The following is a 21,916-nucleotide window of genomic DNA, read 5'->3' as shown; positions in this document are numbered from 1 at the left end:
GTCCTGTCAGGGAAACTCATTCACAGCACAGTCCTGTCAGGGAAACTCATTCACAGCACAGTCCTGGGAAACTCATTCACAGCACAGTCCTGTCAGGGAAACTCATTCACAGGGAAACTCATTCACAGCATAGTCCTGTCAGGGAAACTCATTCACAGCATAGTCCTGTCAGGGAAACTCATTCACAGCATAGTCCTGCCAGGGAAACTCATTCACAGCACAGCCCTGCCAGGGAGAGTCATTCACAGCACAGCCCTGCCAGGGAGAGTCATTCAGACTCTTTTATTTGTCTACACTACTGAAAAACGTTCTGCTCTGCTGTGTTCTGCTCTGCCTGACTGGGAAGCTCCCCTCTCTACTAGCTATCCTGGCTCTGGCTCTATAGCTGCGTCTAATAGCCAGGGTTCTGCTAGCTATATCTCTGCTGTGAACCCTGCTGTGAAATATCGGTTAAAAAGATCCATTCAATTGTTGGAAGCATCAATATTACCAGGGTGCTGGAGTTTTTCTTCTTTTAGCCCTGTTGTGATAAACACTGTGAACAGCACTGCTTTAAGAGATCACTGTCAGGGGTTTAATGTACTCACAGGGAGAGATTATGTGCCAAATGGCACTCTATTCCATAGGGCGCTGGTCAATGGGAATTGACTATGTAGGGAATACGGTGCCATTTGGGGATGTAGCCATTGGATGAGGATGGAGAGATACCGTAAGAGACTCACCCCGTCCACGGCGGTGACGGTAAAGTCATAGCTGGTTGGTCCCTGATCCCTGTCCAGAGCCACGTTGGTACAGATCTGTCCTGTCTCCTTCCCTACAGAGAACTGGGAGGGGACAGCACTGTTGATTCCTGACCCCAGAGAGTAACTGATGGAGCCGAAGGAGCCGCCGTCCGCGTCTGTCGCTGTCACCTGGAAAAGGGGAGATAAAAGAAGAGGATTTATGGGTTAGACAGTTTGTCTTAAGGGGAACTTTCACTGTTACACCTACAGAGATAGACACAAGAATACACCCACAGTAGGAGCTAGACAGATAAGGAAATATTCAGATAGCAACTACACAGATAATGAAATATTCAGCTAGGAGCTAGACAGATAAGGAAGTATTCAGCTAGGAGCTAGACAGATAAGGAAGTATTCAGCTAGGAGCTAGACAGATAAGGAAATATTCAGCTAGGAGCTAGACAGATAAGGAAGTATTCAGCTAGGAGCTAGACAGATAAGGAAATATTCAACTAGGAGCTAGACAGATAAGGAAGTATTCAGCTAGGAGCTAGACAGATAAGGAAGTATTCAGCTAGGAGCTAGACAGATAAGGAAATATTCAGCTCGGAACAAGACAGATAAGGAAATATTCAGCTCGGAACAAGACAGATAAGGAAATATTCAGCTAGGAGCTAGACAGATAAGGAAGTATTCAGCTAGGAGCTAGACAGATAAGGAAGTATTCAGCTAGGAGCTACACAGATAAGGAAGTATTCAGCTAGGAGCTAGACAGATAAGGAAGAATTCAGCTAGGAGCTAGACAGATAAGGAAGTATTCAGCTCGGAACAAGACAGATAAGGAAATATTCAGCTAGGAGCTAGACAGATAAGGAAATATTCAGCTCGGAACAAGACAGATAAGGAAATATTCAGCTAGGAGCTAGACAGATAAGGAAATATTCAGCTAGGAGCAAGACAGATAAGGAAATATTCAGCTAGGAGCAAGACAGATAAGGAAATATTCAGCTCGGAACAAGACAGATAAGGAAATATTCAGCTAGGAGCTAGACAGATAAGGAAATATTCAGCTAGGAGCAAGACAGATAAGGAAATATTCAGCTAGGAGCAAGACAGATAAGGAAATATTCAGCTCGGAACAAGACAGATAAGGAAATATTCAGCTAGGAGCTAGACAGATAAGGAAATATTCAGCTAGGAGCAAGACAGATAAGGAAATATTCAGCTAGGAGCTAGACAGATAAGGAAGTATTCAGCTAGGAGCTAGACAGATAAGGAAGTATTCAGCTAGGAGCTAGACAGATAAGGAAATATTCAGCTAGGAGCAAGACAGATAAGGAAATATTCAGCTCGGAACAAGACAGATAAGGAAATATTCAGCTAGGAGCTAGACAGATAAGGAAATATTCAGCTAGGAGCTAGACAGATAAGGAAATATTCAGCTCGGAGCTAGACAGATAAGGAAGTATTCAGCTAGGAGCTACACAGATAAGGAAATATTCAGCTAGGAGCTAGACAGATAAGGAAATATTCAGCTCGGAGCTAGACAGATAAGGAAGTATTCAGCTAGGAGCTAGACAGATAAGGAAGTATTCAGCTAGGAGCTAGACAGATAAGGAAATATTCAGCTCGGAGCTAGACAGATAAGGAAGTATTCAGCTAGGAGCTAGACAGATAAGGAAGTATTCAGCTAGGAGCTAGACAGATAAGGAACTATTCAGCTCGGAGCTAGACAGATAAGGAAGTATTCAGCTAGGAGCTAGACAGATAAGGAAGTATTCAGCTAGGAGCTAGACAGATAAGGAAGTATTCAGCTCGGAGCTAGACAGATAAGGAAGTATTCAGCTCGGAGCTAGACAGATAAGGAAGTATTCAGCTAGGAGCTAGACAGATAAGGAAGTATTCAGCTAGGAGCTAGACAGATAAGGAAGTATTCAGCTAGGAGCTAGACAGATAAGGAAGTATTCAGCTCGGAGCTAGACAGATAAGGAAGTATTCAGCTAGGAGCTAGACAGATAAGGAAGTATTCAACTAGGAGCTAGACAGGTACTACTACTAACAGTAACAGTACAGGACAGTAACAGTACAGTAACAGTACAAGACAGTAAAAGTACAGGACAGTACAGTAACAGGGCAGTACAGTACAGTACAGTAACAGTAACAGTACAGTAACAGTACAGTAACAGTACAGGACAGTAACAGTAACAGTACAGTAACAGTACAGTAACAGTACAGTACAGTAACAGTACAGGACAGGACAGTAACAGGACAGTAACAGGACAGTAACAATGCAGGACAGTAACAGTACAGTACAGTAACAGTACAGTAACAGTAAAGTAACAGGACAGTAACAGTACAGTAACAGTAACAGTACAGTACAGTACAGGACAGTAACAGTACAGTACAGGACAGTAACAGTACAGTACAGTACAGTATCAGGACAGTAACAGTACAGGACAGTAACAGTAACAGTACAGTAACAGTACAGTAACAGTACAGTACAGTATCAGGACAGTAACAGTACAGGACAGTAACATGACAGTAACAGTACAGTATCAGGACAGTAACAGTACAGGAAAGTAACAGGACAGTAACAGTAACAGTACAATACAGTACAGTAACAGGAGAGTAACAGTACATGACAGGACAGTACAGGACAGTAAAGTACAGTAACAGTACAGTACAGTAACAGGACAGTAACCGTACAGTAACAGTACAGGACAGTAACAGTAACAGGACAGTAACAGTACATTAACAGTACAGTGCAGTACAGTATCAGGACAGTAACAGTACAGGACAGTAACAGTACAGTACAGTAACAGTACAGTACAGTAACAGGACAGTATCAGGACAGTAACAGTACAGTAACAGGACAGTAACAGTACAGTACAGTAACAGTACAGTAACAGTACAGTACCAGGACAGTATCAGGACAGTAACAGTACAGGACAGTAACAGTACAGGACAGTAGAGTACAGTACAGTAACAGGACAGTACAGTAATAGTACAGTACAGTACAGTAACAGTACAGTACAGTAACAGGACAGTAACCGTACAGTAACAGTACATGACAGTACAGGACAGTACAGTACAGTAACAGTACAGTACAGTACAGTAACAGTACAGTACAGTAACAGGACAGTAACCGTACAGTAACAGTACAGAACAGTACAGTAACAGTACAGTAACAGGACAGTAACCGTACAGTAACAGTACATGACAGGACAGTACAGTACAGTAACAGTACAGTACAGGACAGTACAGTAACAGTAAAGTAACAGGACAGTAACAATGCAGGACAGTAACAGTACAGTACAGTAACAGTACAGTAACAGTAAAGTAACAGGACAGTAACAGTACAGTAACAGTAACAGTACAGTACAGTACAGGACAGTAACAGTACAGTACAGGACAGTAACAGTACAGTACAGTACAGTATCAGGACAGTAACAGTACAGGACAGTAACAGTAACAGTACAGTAACAGTACAGTAACAGTACAGTACAGTATCAGGACAGTAACAGTACAGGACAGTAACATGACAGTAACAGTACAGTATCAGGACAGTAACAGTACAGGAAAGTAACAGGACAGTAACAGTAACAGTACAATACAGTACAGTAACAGGAGAGTAACAGTACATGACAGGACAGTACAGGACAGTAAAGTACAGTAACAGTACAGTACAGTAACAGGACAGTAACCGTACAGTAACAGTACAGGACAGTAACAGTAACAGGACAGTAACAGTACATTAACAGTACAGTGCAGTACAGTATCAGGACAGTAACAGTACAGGACAGTAACAGTACAGTACAGTAACAGTACAGTACAGTAACAGGACAGTATCAGGACAGTAACAGTACAGTAACAGGACAGTAACAGTACAGTACAGTAACAGTACAGTAACAGTACAGTACCAGGACAGTATCAGGACAGTAACAGTACAGGACAGTAACAGTACAGGACAGTAGAGTACAGTACAGTAACAGGACAGTACAGTAATAGTACAGTACAGTACAGTAACAGTACAGTACAGTAACAGGACAGTAACCGTACAGTAACAGTACATGACAGTACAGGACAGTACAGTACAGTAACAGTACAGTACAGTACAGTAACAGTACAGTACAGTAACAGGACAGTAACCGTACAGTAACAGTACAGAACAGTACAGTAACAGTACAGTAACAGGACAGTAACCGTACAGTAACAGTACATGACAGGACAGTACAGTACAGTAACAGTACAGTACAGGACAGTACAGTAACAGTACAGTACAGTAACAGTACAGTACAGTAACAGGACAGTAACCATACAGTAACAGTACAGTACAGTAACAGGACAGTAACCGTACAGTAACAGTACAGGACAGTAACAGTACAGGACAGTACAGTAACAGTACAGGACAGTACAGTACAGTAACAGTACAGTACAGTAACAGGACAGTAACCATACAGTAACAGTACAGTACAGTAACAGTACAGGACAGTAACAGTACAGTAACAGTACAGGACAGTACAGTACAGTAACAGTACAGTACAGTACAGTAACAGTACAGTACAGTAACAGGACAGTAACCATACAGTAACAGTACAGTACAGTAACAGGACAGTAACCGTACAGTAACAGTACAGGACAGTAACAGTACAGGACAGCAACAGGACAGTAACAGTACAGTAACAGTACAGTACAGTACCAGTACAGTACAGTATCAGGACAGTAACAGTACAGTACAGTACAGTAACAGTACAGGACAGTAACAGTAACAGTACAGTAACAGTACAGTAACAGTACAGTAACAGGACAGTAACAGTAACAGTACAGTAACAGTACAGTACGGTACAGTATCAGGACAGTAACAGTACAGGACAGTAACAGGACAGTAACAGGACAGTAACAGTACAGTATCAGGACAGTAACAGGACAGTAACAGGACAGTACAGTAACAGTACAGTACAGTAACAGTACAGTAACAGGACAGTAACAGGACAGTAACAGTACAGTACAGGACAGTAACAGTACAGTACAGTACAGTACAGTAACAGTACAGGACAGTACAGTAACAGGACAGTAACAGGACAGTACAGGACAGTAACAGTACAGTACAGTAACAGTACAGTAACAGGACAGTAACAGGACAGTACAGTAACAGTACAGGACAGTAACAGTACAGGACAGTACAGTAACAGTACAGTAACAGGACAGTAACAGTACAGTAACAGGACAGTAACAGTACAGTAACAGTACAGGACAGTACAGTAACAGTACAGTAACAGGACAGTAACAGGACAGTACAGTAACAGGACAGTACAGTACAGTACAGTACAGTAACAGGACAGTAACAGTACAGTACAGTAACAGTACAGGACAGTACAGTAACAGGACAGTAACAGGACAGTACAGGACAGTAACAGTACAGTACAGTAACAGTACAGGACAGTACAGTAACAGTACAGTAACAGGACAGTAACAGGACAGTACAGTACAGTAACAGTACAGGACAGGACAGTAACAGGACAGTAACAGTACAGTAACAGGACAGTAACAATACAGTAACAGGACAGTACAGTACAGGACAGTACACAGTAACAGTACAAGACAGTAACAGTACAGTACAGTACAGTAACAGTACAGTACAGTAACAGTACAGGACAGTAACAGGACAGTACAGTACAGGACAGTACAGTAACAGTACAGTAACAGGACAGTAACAGGACAGTACAGTACAGTACAGTAACAGTACAGGACAGGACAGTAACAGGACAGTAACAGTACAGTAACAATACAGTAACAGGACAGTACAGTACAGGACAGTACAGTAACAGTACAAGACAGTAACAGTACAGTAACAGGACAGTACAGTAACAGTACAGTACAGTACAGGACAGTAACAGTACAAGACAGTAACAGTACAGTACAGTAACAGTACAGGACAGTAACAGCACAGTACAGTACAGTAACAGTACAGGACAGTACAGCACAGTACAGTAACAGGACAGTACAGTACAGTAACAGGACAGTACAGTAACAGGACAGGTCAGGATAGTATAGGACACCAGGTGCTGTTGGAGTGAGTCTTTACTTCTCATCTGTGTTGTTTATCTGAGTTAGAGCACAAGCCAAACTGCCTCTGGTAGAGCGAGGTACTGGGTGAGGGAGGGAGGGAGGGAGATGAGGAGAGGATGACTTCTCCAGCCCTGCCTGCGTTTAGCTGGGAGAGATGCCAGCAGTAGAGACAGCCAGGCTGGTCCAGGAGTGGAGTGGCGACTGTCTGAACAGCCCAGTGACAGGGGGAGGGGGGTCTGGGGAGCAGGAGGGTATCCCCCACAGCACGCCTCACTGCTTCCCTGCCTCACCACATTATAACTCTAACGTTCTACCCCTCAACGTCTGGTTTTAATACACCTCACATCTACAGTACAGAGAGAGCTGGTGGGTTCATAACAGACAGCCTCCACTCAGTTCAGCCCAACTCCCCACCCACCCAGCCAGCCACCAGCCAGCTGAGGAAAGGAGACTGTAGCAGCTCCCTGGATTACACTAACCAAACAAGCCAATCAGAGAGCCTCCTGGGTACTAGCAGGGTAATCGTTTGCAAGTGTTGGCTCGGGATCGCAGCTAGAAAGAGATTACAGATGGGGTTAAGCCTCACAAGTTGATTAGATTTCTCTCTTTCCTTCCATCTCTACAAAAAAGGGGGATCTCTCTGGGAAGGGAAGGAGAAGTTGATGAAATGAAATAGAGTCTCCAATGTGTACTTGTAGTGCAGTATGGCTGCTCTATGTCTAAGAGGGCAGCTAGGAGAGAGCTATGAGGGACTGGGCCAAGGAAAATACAGCCAGTCATGCTTATCAAAAGCACACACTTCCCTGGCCTGGCCCTGGCTCCTGTCCTGGCCTTACTCCTGTCCTGTTCTGTCCTGGCCCTGGCTCCTGTCCTGGCCTTACTCCTGTCCTGTTCTGTCCAGGCCCTAACTCCTGTCCTGTCCTGGCCGTAACTCCTGTCCTGTTCTGTTCCTGGCTCCTGTCCCGGCCCTGGCTCCTGTCCTGTCCTGGTCCTGGCTCCTGTCCTGTCCTGGCCCTAACTCCTGTCCTGTCCTGGCTCCTGTCCTGGCCCTAACTCTTGTCCTGTCCTGGCCCTATCTCCTGTCCTGTTCTGGTCCTGGCTCCTGTCTTGGCCTGGCTCCTGTGAGTGTACGAGGATGGAAACCATTCATTAGAAGTGATGATGATTTTCAGCTGAAACAGGATCTCTGTTCTGTATCTATCCTGTAGCACATAGTGGTCGGGGGACTCGGTGCTGAGCAGTGTGTGTGCATGTGTATTTGTGCATGCGCACGTGTGTGTGTGTGTGTGTGTGTGTGTGTGTGTGTGTGTGTGTGTGTGTGTGTTTGGCCTAACGACAGCCAAAGGACATTGAGAGAGAGCTAGTGAGAGAGCCTGTGATGTTGGCAGAGAGAGAGGCACACCAAAGAGATGGATAGTAAACCACGGGAGGACACAGAGACCGGGAGCTTGTTGAGGAGAGAAGAGTATCTCTGTTAAAACACAGCAGCCCTCTGGACCTGTAGCTGTACTTCAACATGAAATTATCTGGCAAGAGGCACTGTATTTATAACTACTGCACTGCTGCTCTTGTTCTCACCACATTAGCATGACAGGACCTGGACAGGTTAAACACTGAGAGCTAGTCGTGGCAGTAGGAGACGGCTTGATTTTGTGTGTGTGTGTGTGTGTGTGTGTGTGTGTGTGTGTGCGTGCGTGCGTGCGTGCGTGCGTGCGTGCGTGCGTGCGTGCGTAAGTGAGAGAGAGCTATATGAGGAGACCCCAACGTCACTTTCCATTTCAGCCACAACCTGGCATGGAGGAATGTTTATTTTCCTAGCCCATACCACCATCATAAAAAAATGGCACCTGTACAATACTCACATAAAATATTTATGATATGAAGGCTGACAAATGAACTGGTAGAATGCACCTGGGATTTACAGTTGAGGGGAAAGAATGGAACTATGAATTCAGAGGTAGAGGCTATAGAGTTCGCTACTCTCATATGAACACAATTACAGTACAGCAGCAATACTGAAGCGGGAGGGAAAATACTCTCCTGTAGCATAGCAGACACAGAAACAGTGAAGGTCTCCTAACCCAAAGAGTGAAGGGAGAAGTGTTAGCCTGTGGCTGCAAAGACTGGATGAACAGTGGAGTGGTGGACATGTGGTTGAGAATAACTCATGGCCCCAAGAATAACATGAAAGGCTGAGCAAGGAGAAGAATATCTCTTCAAGTAGACAGATGGATAGGAGGACCAGAGAGATGATGGATAGGAGGACCAGAGAGATGGATAGGAGGACCAGAGAGATGGATAGGGTGACCAGAGAGATGGATAGGATGACCACAGAGATGGATAGGAGGACCAGAGAGATGGATAGGAGGACAAGCGAGATGGATAGGAGGACCAGAGAGATGGATAGGAGGACCAGAGAGATGGATAGGGTGACCAGAGAGATGGATAGGGTGACCAGAGATATGGATAAGAGGACAGAGATGGATAGGAGGACCAGAGATAGATAGGAGGACCAGAGAGATAGATAGGAGGACCAGAGAGATGGATAGGGTGACCAGAGAGATGGATAAGAGGACCAGAGAGATGGATAAGAGGACATAGAGATGGATAAGAGGACAGAGAGATGGATAGGGTGGCCAGAGAGATGGATAGGGTGGCCAGAGAGATGGATAGGGTGACCAGAGAGATGGATAGGGTGACCAGAGAGATGGATAGGGTGACCAGAGAGATGGATAGGAGGACCAGAGAGATGGATAAGAGGACAGAGAGGTGGATAGGATGACCAGAGAGATGGATAGGGTGACCAGAGAGATGGATAGGAGGACCAGAGAGATGGATAGGGTGACCAGAGAGATGGATAGGAGGACCAGAGAGATGGATAGGGTGACCAGGGAGATGGATAGGGTGACCAGAGAGATGGATAGGGTGACCAGAGAGATGGATAAGAGGACAGAGATGGATAGGAGGACCAGAGAGATAGATAGGAGGACCAGAGAGATGGATAGGGTGACCAGAGAGATAAATAGGGTGACCAGAGAGATGGATAGGAGGACCAGAGAGATGGATAGGAGGACCAGAGAGATGGATAGGATGACCAGAGAGATGGATAGGAGGACTAGAGAGATGGATAGGAGGACCAGAGAGATGGATAGGATGACCAGAGACATGTATAGGGTGACCAGAGAGATGGATAGGAGGACCAGAGAGATGGATAGGATGACCAGAGAGATGGATAGGAGGACTAGAGAGATGGATAGGAGGACCAGAGAGATGGATAGGGTGACCAGAGAGATGGATAAGAGGACAGAGATGGATAGGAGGACCAGAGAGATAAATAGGAGGACCAGAGAGATGGATAGGGTGACCAGAGAGATGGATAGGGTGACCAGAGAGATGGATAGGAGGACCAGAGAGATGGATAAGAGGACAGAGAGGTGGATAGGATGACCAGAGAGATGGATAGGGTGACCAGAGAGATGGATAGGAGGACCAGAGAGATGGATAGGGTGACCAGAGAGATGGATAGGAGGACCAGAGAGATGGATAGGGTGACCAGGGAGATGGATAGGGTGACCAGAGAGATGGATAGGGTGACCAGAGAGATGGATAAGAGGACAGAGATGGATAGGAGGACCAGAGAGATAGATAGGAGGACCAGAGAGATGGATAGGGTGACCAGAGAGATAAATAGGGTGACCAGAGAGATGGATAGGAGGACCAGAGAGATGGATAGGAGGACCAGAGAGATGGATAGGATGACCAGAGAGATGGATAGGAGGACTAGAGAGATGGATAGGAGGACCAGAGAGATGGATAGGATGACCAGAGACATGTATAGGGTGACCAGAGAGATGGATAGGGTGACCAGAGAGATGGATAAGAGGACAGAGATGGATAGGAGGACCAGAGAGATAGATAGGAGGACCAGAGAGATGGATAGGGTGACCAGAGAGATGGATAGGGTGACCAGAGAGATGGATAGGAGGACCAGAGAGATGGATAAGAGGACAGAGAGATGGATAGGATGACCAGAGAGATGGATAGGGTGACCAGAGAGATGGATAGGAGGACCAGAGAGATGGATAGGGTGACCAGAGAGATGGATAGGAGGACCAGAGAGATGGATAGGAGGACCAGAGAGATGGATAGGATGACCAGAGAGATGGATAGGAGGACCAGAGAGATGGATAGGGTGACCAGAGAGATGGATAGGAGGACCAGAGAGATGGATAGGAGGACTAGAGAGATGGATAGGGTGACCAGAGAGATGGATAGGAGGACTAGAGAGATGGATAGGGTGACCAGAGAGATGGATAGGAGGACCAGAGAGATGGATAGGGTGACCAGAGAGATGGATAAGAGGACAGAGATGGATAGGAGGACCAGAGAGATAGATAGGAGGACCAGAGAGATGGATAGGGTGACCAGAGAGATGGATAAGAGGACAGAGATGGATAGGAGGACCAGAGAGATGGATAGGGTGACCAGAGAGATGGATAAGAGGACAGAGATGGATAGGAGGACCAGAGAGATGGATAGGAGGACCAGAGAGATAGATAGGAGGACCAGAGAGATGGATAGGAGGACCAGAGAGATGGATAGGGTGACCAGGGAGATGGATAGGGTGACCAGAGAGATGGATAGGAGGACCAGAGAGATGGATAGGATGACCAGAGAGATGGATAGGGTGACCAGAGAGATGGATAGGGTGACCAGAGAGATGGATAGGAGGACCAGAGAGATGGATAGGATGACCAGAGAGATGGATAGGGTGACCAGAGAGATGGATAGGAGGACCAGAGAGATGGATAGGGTGACCAGAGAGATGGATAGGGTGACCAGAGAGATGGATAGGGTGACCAGAGAGATGGATAGGAGGACCAGAGAGATGGATAAGAGGACAGAGAGATGGATAGGGCAGCCAGAGAGATGGATAGGGTGGCCAGAGAGATGGATAGGAGGACCAGAGAGATGGATAGGAGGACCAGAGAGATAGATAGGAGGACCAGAGAGATGGATAGGATGACCAGAGAGATGGATAGGGTGACCAGAGAGATGGATAGGAGGACCAGAGAGATGGATAGGGTGACCAGGGAGATGGATAGGGTGACCAGAGAGATGGATAGGGTGACCAGAGAGATGGATAGGAGGACAGAGCGATGGATAAGAGGACAGAGTGATGGATAAGAGGACAGAGTGATGGATAAGAGGACCAGAGAGATGGATAGGGTGACCAGAGAGATGGATAGGGTGACCAGAGAGATGGATAGGGTGACCAGAGAGGTGACCAGAGAGAGGTGTGTGCGAGCTTACACGCACACACACACCACAGAAAGAAAGAAAGAGAGAGCGAGAGAGCGAGAGAGAGAGCGAGAACGAGAGCGAGAGAGAGAGAGAGAGTGAGAGAGCGAGAGAGAGTGAGAGAGCGAGAGAGAGAGAGAGAGAGAGAGAGAGAGAGCAGTAAAGTCCAGGGATTGCGAGCTTTGAGGCTGTAGTGTTGTGAAGACAGATATCAGGAGTAATAGGAGGCATGTGGACAGGTTCACCTCCAGTTCAGCATGCTCTCACCAGCCTGATGTCTGTTATACATGATAGAGACAGATGTACTGATTCAACTGTTATCTACAATCTCTCCACGCTTGATTTCAGGGAAACACACATTGACAAACATATCCAGTGGATATCCTGTTAGACTATAATAACGCTGCTCTAAACTCAACCCTCTCAACGTAACCATACATTTAGCTCCAAATGCAGAGGAGTTGTTTTTTTTGTACTATAATGAAGGTACAATGGAATTGATATAGAACCCTAAACGTTCACAATGCTACGCCTGAGGAGAGCAATCAGAATGATCTCAACTCTACAGGGACCAGGAATCTCTATTCTTCTCTCATTCTAGGTTAATAACAGCATATCAGTGACATGGGGATGGAGCCCTGGAGCTGAGGCTGAGGACTAGGTCTGCCTGTCTAGAGATGTGTGTCCCAAATGGCACCCCATTCCCTACAAAGTGCCCTATGAGCCCTGGTCATAAGTAGTACACTACATAGAAAAAAGGATGCCATTTCAGATGACATTATATCACATCTCCACACAGCCGGACAGGCTTGGTTTATAATGCAGCCTCATTCTGTCTCCGTCAGAATGTCTTTGTCCTAAATGGCACAGTAGTGTACTATAGGGAATACTGGAATAGGGGTCCATTTGGGACGCAGATAGAATAATTAGCCAAACCACAGACAGACAGACAACCCGCAGTGACGAGGAGGATTAACCCAATAAAATAACCTCTCTGGCGTTCATTAAAAAGTCTTCGTAAAATCCTGATGGAAGGAGCTGTTGTATATCATACATAGTGAGAGAGATAGAGAAACAGAGATGGGGAGAGAGAGAGATGAGGAGAGAGAGAGATGAGGGGAGAGAGAGATGAGGAGAGAGAGAGATGAGGAGAGAGAGAGATGAGGAGAGAGAGAGATGAGGAGAGAGAGAGATGAGGGGAGAGAGAGATAGAGAAACAGAGATGAGGAGAGAGAGAGATGAGGGGAGAGAGAGATGAGGGGAGAGAGAGATAGAGAAACAGAGATGAGGAGAGAGAGAGATGAGGGGAGAGAGAGATAGAGAAACAGAGATGAGGAGAGAGAGAGATGAGGAGAGAGAGAGATGGGGAGAGAGAGAGATGAGGAGAGAGAGAGATGAGGAGAGAGAGAGATGAGGAGAGAGAGAGATGGAGAGAGATGAGAGAGAGAGAGATGAGGAGAGAGAGAGATGAGGAGAGAGAGAGATGAGGGGAGAGAGAGATGAGGGAGAGAGAGATGAGGAGAGAGAGAGATGAGGAGAGAGAGAGATGAGGAGAGAGAGAGATGGGGAGAGAGAGATGAGGGGAGAGAGAGATGAGGAGAGAGAGAGATGAGGAGAGAGAGAGATGGGGAGAGAGAGAGATGAGGGGAAGGTGTAAATCACTCACAATGTGTTAAGACTAATAAAAACCATGTGATGAAGATTGATGTCCACTCACCATGTCGTAATGTCAATCTGGTATCTGCTGTTGTGTTGGTATAATTATAACCACAGCCAGACCGTTCCTTCCCTTTATACAGGGTGCGTCCCAAATGGCACACTATTCCTTATTCCCCCATAGGGCTCTGGTCAAAAGTAGTGCATTACATAGGGAATAGGGTGTCATTTGGAACACACCCACAGTTACAGCGGTGAACACATACTGTACTTACGTTAACCAACAGTGCAGCTCAGTTCAAGTCTTGGCAGGGTTGTATATGTTTTGTGTTATACATTTCCATCTTGAATCCATGGTTTCCATCATAGAGTACAGTTACAGTCTCCTCCAGCTAATGGAATAAGGCTCAGGGCCCCTATATAGTGGGCTGATCCAAAACAATGTACTGAATAGGGTACAGGTATGACATTTGGGACACACCTAGGTGTCTGTGAAGCTGAACTCTGAACTCGAACCTCTTCTACACTGGGTGAGTGAACTATCACCCAATACAAACTGTAGACATTAGCCAATCAGCTGCTGTCTTGTTCAAACGCTTGTAAACAACAGCTAGGTATTTGTGTGCTTCATCCAACTGTTTTTGTTCTTGAATTTCATTGACAATGAGTCAGTCACAGGTGTTGGACAAAGAATTACATACAGACTGTCACGACTTCCGCCGAAGTCGGTCCCTCTCCTTGTTCGGGCGGCGTTCGGCGGTCGACATCACTGGCCTTCTAGCCATCGCCGATCCACTGTTCATTTTCCATTTGTGCTGTCTTTGTCTTACACACCTGATTGCAATCCCCCAATTACTTGTTCATTATTTAACCCTCTGTTCCCCCATGTTTATTTGTGAGTACTTGTTTGTATGTAATACGGTCCGTTATGTAGGCTCACTTTATTGTATTGTATTTGTCTATTTTTGAGTAAATTACGTTTATTTACTCATATCTGCTGTCCTGCGCCTGACTCCTCTACACAAGCTACACACAGACCTCATTACACAGACCTGGTAACCAGGCTAGAAGGGAACTACATACTGACCTGGTAACCAGGCTAGAAGGGAACTACATACTGACCTGGTAACCAGGATAGAAGATAATTACATAAAGACCTGGTAACCAGGCTAGAAGGGAACTACATACTGACCTGGTAACCAGGCTAGAAGATAATTACATACAGACCTGGTAACCAGGCTAGAAGATAATTACATACAGACCTGGTAATCAGGCTAGAAGAGAATTACATACAGACCTGGTAATCAGGCTAGAATAGAATTATATACAGAACTGGTAACCAGGCTAGAAGAGAACTACATTACATACCTGGTAACCAGGCTAGAAGAGAACTACATACAGACCTGGTAACCAGGCTAGAAGACAATTGGTACCCTATTCCCTACATAGTGAACTACTTTTGACCAGAGCCCTATGTGTCCTCATAGCCTGGTACTGTGATCCTCTGAGTCTGTTTTATATTGTTCAGGCTTCTCTCCTCTTCTGCTGGGTCTCTGCTCTGCCCACTGTGGTGCTGCTGTGTTGTGCAAACATTCCCTTTTTATTGGATTAGAAGTTCAAAGGCAGGAGAGTTGTTAGATGATGGTTGGAAGCCTGCAGAGTTCTCTCTCTACTCATTGTGAGAGTACAGTAGAGCCTGGTGGAGATGTCTTATGAAGCGAGGCGGAGATAGGAGGACTGAGGTTGGAGAGAGGGAGAGAGGGAGGTGGAAAGTGAGTGGGAGAGAGAGAGAGAGCGAGGAAGGAGAGGAGAAAAGGGACAGGTTGAGAGAGAGGCTGCGGAGTGAGGAGACACAGGCCAGAGGGAGAAGGAAAGAGAGTGAGAAGAGAAAGAGTTTGGGGAGACATACTGAAGGAGGATCCAAGGATAACTGGGGCACTGTGCGGTTTGGGTTCAGTTCACCCATCAGATTCCTGCTGTATGGAGCCTACTTTCCAGCCAACACTGTCGCACAATCTCTCTCTGGCTGGAGAGTCATGGGAGAGAGAAGAGGAGATGGTACATTTCTGCTCTACACTTATAGTCTAATGTGCCTGAAGGGTTTGGATGCTCTGTCTGCTTCCCAAATGGCAACCTATTCCCTACATAGTGTAGTGCACTATAAATAGGTTGCCGTTTGGGACGCATCCTCTGTCTGTGTTCTGTTCTGTCCTGTCCTGGCCCACCCTGGTGCTCACTTTGTGGTTGGTCCCCGTAGAAGGAGCCAGAAGAAGCCATGTTGGCCTTGAGGAGAACACGTCCCAGCTCTGGGTGGGAACTATTTATAGAAATACAGAACACTGAGAACTGGTGGGAAGACTGACTGACTGACTGACTAAACGAGAGCTTGGATTGACCACCCTTATGTTTTCCCTCTCTACACTATGACTGTTGCAAACTATGAATGTTCTTCACTAAGAATTAACACAATGTTTGTTCTACAAACTGTTAGTACAGTATGCGTGACCTCGTATAACCCTGCTACTACCATTACATAGTCCTGAAACAGACCCCAGTGTGAACAGAGCTGAAACAGAGATCTGGAGGAGAGGTCTGGAGCAGAGGTCTGGGAGTAGAGGCAACACACACTCTCTCTCCACTGATGTTGGACTCCCGTTGGGTAATATATTTTAGCTAGTATGTTTGTGTGGGTGCAGCCTCTGGCTGATGTGTGTGTTAATTGGCCAGTTGGTATGCCGCTGCACACCTACTCCATCATTGGTCTGTTTGGTTTGGCAGCAGAGGCCCTGATTGGGTGGTTTTGCCACAAGCTACATGAGTAATATTTTCTTCTTCTTCGAGAGAGAGAGAGAGAGAGAGAGAGAGAGAGAGAGAGAGAGAGAGAGAGAGAGAGAGAGAGAGAGAGAGAGAGAGAGAGAGAGAGAGAGAGAGAGAGAGAGAGAGAGAGAGAGAGAGAGAGAGAGCGAGAGAGCGAGAGAACGAGAGAGAGCGAGAGAGAGCGAGAGAGCGAGAGAGAGAGCGAGAGCGAGAGAGAGCGAGAGAGAGAGAGAGCGAGAGCGAGAGAGGGAGGGGAAGTGCACAACATTTGGAATAGGGTGGCAACCTCAGTGTAAACGTTCGACAGGAAACGACATCTATCCCTGAGTTACGCACATAAAGAGACATCAATTCAACATCTACTCATTGAAATGACGTGGAAACGATGTTGATTCAACCAGTGTGTGCCCAGTGGGATACAGTGGACTTTGTGTTAGGGCAAGGTACAGGATCTGTGACTGCGTGTGTGCGTGCACATGCGTTTAAAACAACGCAGTCTATACCCATCAGATAGCCATTATTCTACAATGCATTATACCAGGGATGGACAAGAGGGGCCACATCCATCCTACAGGGGTTCCCCTGGCCGGTAATTCAACCATAATAACAAGTTTAGATAGATAAACTTAAAAATCATATTTTTTCTGAAATGGGCTAATTGACTGACTATCAGTGACTGACATAAGAGAAAAATTCACAAATTGCACCTTTTGTATGGTACTATTCTAACTTGCAATAGTAAGTTGAGAGCCTGACTGAGTTCCTACATGTTTTTTTTATACAACTTTCTTCTGGGGGGGATGGATTCAACGGCCTTCAAAAGGGGGGGTCGCGTGCCGCCCATCCCTGTGTCATGACGTTGGCCTGGGGGTAGGTTTATGACAGTCATAAATAACTCTTCCTCCCTTTTTCCTCTCTCTACCCTACTGATGTTACATTTGCAAAACCTTTGGTTAACATAGAGATTCTGGGAACATCAGAAGGTGGGGGGAAATGAACTATATTCTGGTAATCCGACCAATTGAACATATGCATGAATATGATGTCAGTTCAGTTGTCATCTGAGACATTCTCATCAACGATAAGATGACATAAACTCTACAGTGGAAAGTCTACACATCAGAGTTAGCGGATTCACATGGAATTGTTGTTCAATTTAAATGTTTGAATATGAAATCATTTGTGATGGGATGAAATGTGATTTTAGCTTCTAAAATGTGAAATTTGGATTTCATAAGGTAGGGCTCTGCTCAATCAGTGGCCCGCCCCTGTGAAGGGACATGGGCTATAAAACTTTTCAAACACGCCCTCCTCTTCCTTCCTATATAAAGCCTTGACGACAATGTAACCTCCTGTTACGAGGATGTGAAGACGACGGTCTGATGTCAGAATGGTTCAGATAATAACTACAGAACGAAGCCAAAATCAGTGTGAGTTTTGGTTGCGAATGGTATGAACTTTGAACTCTTATCCACTACAGAAGTAATACCTCCTAGCCGTTGAGTTAGCAACAGCCGCTGCAAACGAGGGTTAGGAAGGAACAGAGAGAGTATCCCGTCTACCACACAACGACGTTACTACAACGTATTCAATTTACCAGCAGCGACATTCTTCAAAGGATAAAGGACTCGGTTGGGCAACACGGCCTTCCATATCCCACCAACCTATCGAAGTGGAGCTCAGAGTAAATATTTATTGCATTTTCCTTTTCCAAATGGGCGGTAATTTAGAATGCATAAGATACTGTATTTACGATAGCACAGCTTCGCCTTTGTTAGCTTTTGTTCCTCAGTCTTCCCGCTCTTTCACTCAAACCCAGCCCTTTTCTTTTGTGTAACCAGCTGTCAAATCTGTTTAAATTATTTAAATATGTGTATGTGTAATTCTGTGTGATTAGTTAGGTATTTAGCAAATAAATCATTAAACCCATTTTTGTATTGCTGATTCAACTTGTTAGCCAGGGTTCGTGCAGATAACCAAACCTTTACAACTTTCAGATGAGACTGAATTAAGATGACGATTAATATTGACAGCTATTGATATAAAATATTACTAGGTCTTTAAGAGTTTATTCGGAAGGTAACAGCTCTATAAATATTATTTTGTGGTGTCCGACTCTCTAGTTAATATAATTTACATGATTAGCTCAATCAGGTAATATTAATTACGGAGAAATTATTTTATAGAATAGCATGTCATATCACTTAATCCGGCATAGCCAAAGACACAACACCTGCATTATACAATACACATTAGGATGACAGCACACATTATTGTTCTGAGAATGACACTCCCCAAACTAGTTTCTTCTCACCACAAATGGTCAATATCCCATGTGTTGTTAACGAGACAGATTCATTAGAGTGATATATGGATGGATTGATATTGAGACAGTTAGCATACAGAGAAACAGGAAAGCACAAACACAAAGAGAGAGGGAGGGAGAAACAGAGAGAGAGAGAGAGAGAGAGAGAGAGAGAGAGAGAGAGAGAGAGAGCAAGCGAGAGAGAGCGAGAGGGATGGTGGACAGTGAAACCCTATGAGCTTTCCCAGCTGTATTGTCCTGGCATCACTTCTGACAAGGAGAGAGGGAGAGGATGAAGGGAGGAGGGGTTAGGAGGAGAAGAGAGAGGGAAACCTCCCCCAGTTCTCAACCTCTTTCACTGAGCCTTCACTCCAAAGCAGCAGGTACTCAGTCCAACAACCCACAGCAGAATCACAGCTCCCCACCATGATACACCTCCCCAACAGCTGAGGCCTCAACAGCCCCCCCCCCCCCACACACACACACACACACCAGCTTGGTGGTAAGAGAGATGAACACAGAGGAAGAGGGAGAAAGATTGGGAGGAAGAGAGGGATGAGGAGAGGCAGGCCACACACTGTTGATGGAAATATAAACACCACACTGGAAAAACTACCTCCTGGCCTCCATCCCACTGCTGTATACTGTACTGCAATACATCTAACCACATCATGCACATTTCTGGTCAGGATTGTTAGTACTGTATTGTTTGTATGTATCTAACTACTGTACATGTCTGAATGCAGCCCTGGGCATCTGTGTATTGAGGAGGAGGAGGATTAAAGACTGACGATAAGATGCTCAAACGAGTTCCCAGCTGTTCACTCTTGCTCCCCAGAGAGAGAGACAGAGAGCGAGAGCGAGAGCGAGAGAGCGAGACAGAGACAGAGAGACAGAGAGACAGAGAGACAGAGAGACAGACAGACAGACAGACAGACAGACAGACAGACAGACAGACAGACAGACAGACAGACAGACAGACAGACAGACAGACAGACAGACAGACAGAGAGAGAGAACGAGAGAGAGCAAAAGAGGTAGAGAGAGACAGACAGACAGACAGACAGACAGAGAGAGAGAACGAGAGAGAGCAAAAGAGGTAGAGAGAGAGAGAGAGAGCGAAAGAGAGAGAGAGGGCGCGAGAGAGAAAGAGCAAGAGAGAGAATGAGAGAGAGCGAAAGAGAGAGAGACAGAGAGGGAGAGAGAGAGAGAGAGAGAGAGAGAGAGAGAGAGAGAGAGAGAGAGAGAAAAGCAGGATTTGAAAGCCATACTGTGGTATCCACTCTTTTTGGCTCTGCATTCTGACTGAAGGTCTGGATGGCCCCCCTGTGCCCACACAGGAACAGAGCATCACCCGGGGCCCGGAGGCCCAGGTCGGGCCCTCTATCAGTCTGGTGAAAGGAAGTCTCAGTGAGACGTGACCACTGTAGTTGTCCACCGAGTAGGACTAGTACATAGGCAGGAGATGTGATGAAACAACATAGTGTTTTGAGTAAACATTTCTCCCACTGCACTTTATCAGATAACATACCCTAAAATGAGCCTTGCACACACACCCACACACACCCACCATGCCTCATATTTAAATCACGTAGTCTAATCTAAGTGTTTTTTCTAATAGAGGCAATGCTTCCCCCTTTGGGACCTCTGGCTTGTTCACTTATTCCTGATAATTACAGAACTAATGGCTGATGGGAGTTCTTCTGTGGATTACTAATTAACGGTTCATAAGTCCCTATGGGCCCTGGTCAAAAGTAGTGCACTATGTAGGGAATAGGGTGGAAAATAAAAACAGCAAGTTCATGAAACCACTGTTATTCTAGTAACCAATGCCTCAAGGTATCGCTACAGATAATTCAGACAACTCCATGGCTTAAGACTGCAGAATCCATAGATACTCATGATAAATTAGGGTCTTGGGTTTTTCCTAACCCTGGCTGAGTCCCAAATTGCACCCTATTCCCTTTATAGTGCACTTCTTTAGACCAGTACCCATTTGGGAGGTAGACCTTAAGATCCAACAACACTAACTCATCCAACCTTTAGTGATGTCAACACTGAATTTAGTAGTCTGGTCAGGCTGGGATAAAGTGTTATTGATCTATCATTGAAAGCTCACACAGCTCTGTCAATCAGCCAGTCAGTCAGTCAGAGCCAGTCTGTCAGTATTAATAAATAGCGATCGCCTGGTTGTGTGCCCAGACAGGCAAGGACAGTTGGAAATCATTTAAATAGGACAGAGCCTGATGATGATAATGTTTTGGCATGGCGGCAGTATGACAGTATACTTCTTGGAGGACACAGAGAGAGAGGTCAGTGCATGGGGGCTGAGTAAAGATGCTAACTGATGCTAACATATATATGATGTTTTACAGAGATGCCATAATACAGACAGATTCATTTTAATAGACATCTGAACAGACCAGAGCACTTCACAAAGCTGGGCATGCGTCCCGAATGGACCCCTATTCCTTAGTGCACTACTTTTAGCCAGGGCCCATCTCCCTATTTCCTATATAGTGCACTACTTTTAGCCAGGGCCCATCCCCATGTTCCCTATATAGTGCACTACTTTTGGCCAGAGCCCTTATCCCTATGGTGCATGACCCTTGATCCTGGCTCTGTTCCCTATATAGTGCACTACTTTTAGCCAGGGCCCATCCCTCTATTCCCTATATAGTGTACTACTTTTGACTAGGGCTAGTCCACAATGGCTGCGTTAGGACAGGCAGCCCAATTCTGATATTTTTTCTGTTGACCATTCAGATCGGCTCTGAAAAATATCTGATTTGACTGGTCAAAAGACCAATTAGTGGGAAAATATAATAATTGGGCTGTCTATGTAAACCCAGCCTATATAGGGGGAGAGTTAATATGGAAGACAGGGTATAATGAACGTGGAGGCAGACTGCAAAGAGGGGATGGAGGGTAAGGTTTATCTTTCTCTCCTCTCTTCCTTTCTCCTCTCGCTCTCTCCTCTTATCTCTTCTCTCTCCTGTCATCCTCCTCTCTCTGTAACGGCCAGTGTGTGTTTCATCTGGTTTCCC

The sequence above is a fragment of the Oncorhynchus nerka genome, linkage group LG11, assembly GCF_034236695.1.
Source record: "Oncorhynchus nerka isolate Pitt River linkage group LG11, Oner_Uvic_2.0, whole genome shotgun sequence".
Taxonomy (NCBI): Eukaryota; Metazoa; Chordata; class Actinopteri; order Salmoniformes; family Salmonidae; genus Oncorhynchus; species Oncorhynchus nerka.
This window is presented reverse-complemented; position numbering follows the sequence as displayed.